The sequence below is a fragment of the Belonocnema kinseyi genome, chromosome 2 (assembly GCF_010883055.1).
Source record: "Belonocnema kinseyi isolate 2016_QV_RU_SX_M_011 chromosome 2, B_treatae_v1, whole genome shotgun sequence".
Classification (NCBI taxonomy): domain Eukaryota; kingdom Metazoa; phylum Arthropoda; class Insecta; order Hymenoptera; family Cynipidae; genus Belonocnema; species Belonocnema kinseyi.
In genome coordinates this window covers 14,613,553-14,614,664 of record NC_046658.1, presented here as the reverse complement: position 1 = coordinate 14,614,664, position 1,112 = coordinate 14,613,553, and positions in this window count along the sequence as shown.

Here is a 1,112-nt window from a genome sequence, read left to right as displayed (position 1 = left end):
GATAAAAACGTATCCAATAGCGATCTCATATGGTTGGGATATTTATTTCAATATTCTTCTCCTTTATTTATAATGTGCCCCTCAGGGTTTACATGACTTCCATTACTTAAACCCGCTTACATATATTTTTTAAATCTGCTCCTTACTATATACAATTACACAGCCACACAAAAAAAGTGTGCGGATCTGGTAACAAGACCCACGTATTCCTATGGATTTTGTGGCTCTGAATTCAAATTCGGTATCAAAAATCATCCATCACGTCATGGTTGAGCCATAACCTCAAAAAGTGGCGAAAAATCATGCACTGAGGCAAATAAATTTCAAAATAATGCCAGTGATGCAAATTTTCACTTCAATAACATGTCGACAACTGTGAAGGATCAACCCTTGCCTGATATCAACTTATTTAACATAACTTTACCCAACAGAACCTGACCTCACCTAACCTGAATTAACAGAAATTTATTGAACTACACGTAAAGCTCTGGAAGCATATTTTCCCAGTAGCAAATGTGTGCTACATCGAATGGGTCAACTCGAGCCTAACCTAGAAATAAATCTAACCTAGCCTAACCTAACCTAATCTCATCAAACATAATTCAACTGATTGTGTTGTCCCGTTGTGTTTGCGGTACCGTTTGAATCAACTTGGGCTTACTCTGCAAAGAGGTCAAACCTATCCTAACCTAAAAAAACCTGACCTAACCTAATCTAACCTAACTTAACTTCACGTAACACAATTAAACACATTGCGTTGTCCGTTGTGTTTGCGGTATCGTTTCATTCAGCTTCGGCTTAACCTACATAGAGGTTTTACCTATCCTAACCTAACAAAACCTGACTTAACCTAACCTAGCCGAATGAAATTCCACTACAAGTATAATTGACCCCATTTCAAGTAACCTGACAATGTTTGTATCAATTGAAATGTAGAACTGTAACTGAAACATGCAAATGAATAAGTGTTTTATTCAAAAAAACTTTCTCTCTGCTTTTCTTAAACTTAAGGGATATACGAGGGTGGATTGATAAGTTTCCGGCCTGACCAAGAAAAACAACGTTTTTAAGAATTTTTTTTTTTTATTTCTCAACATAATCTCCTCCAAGGC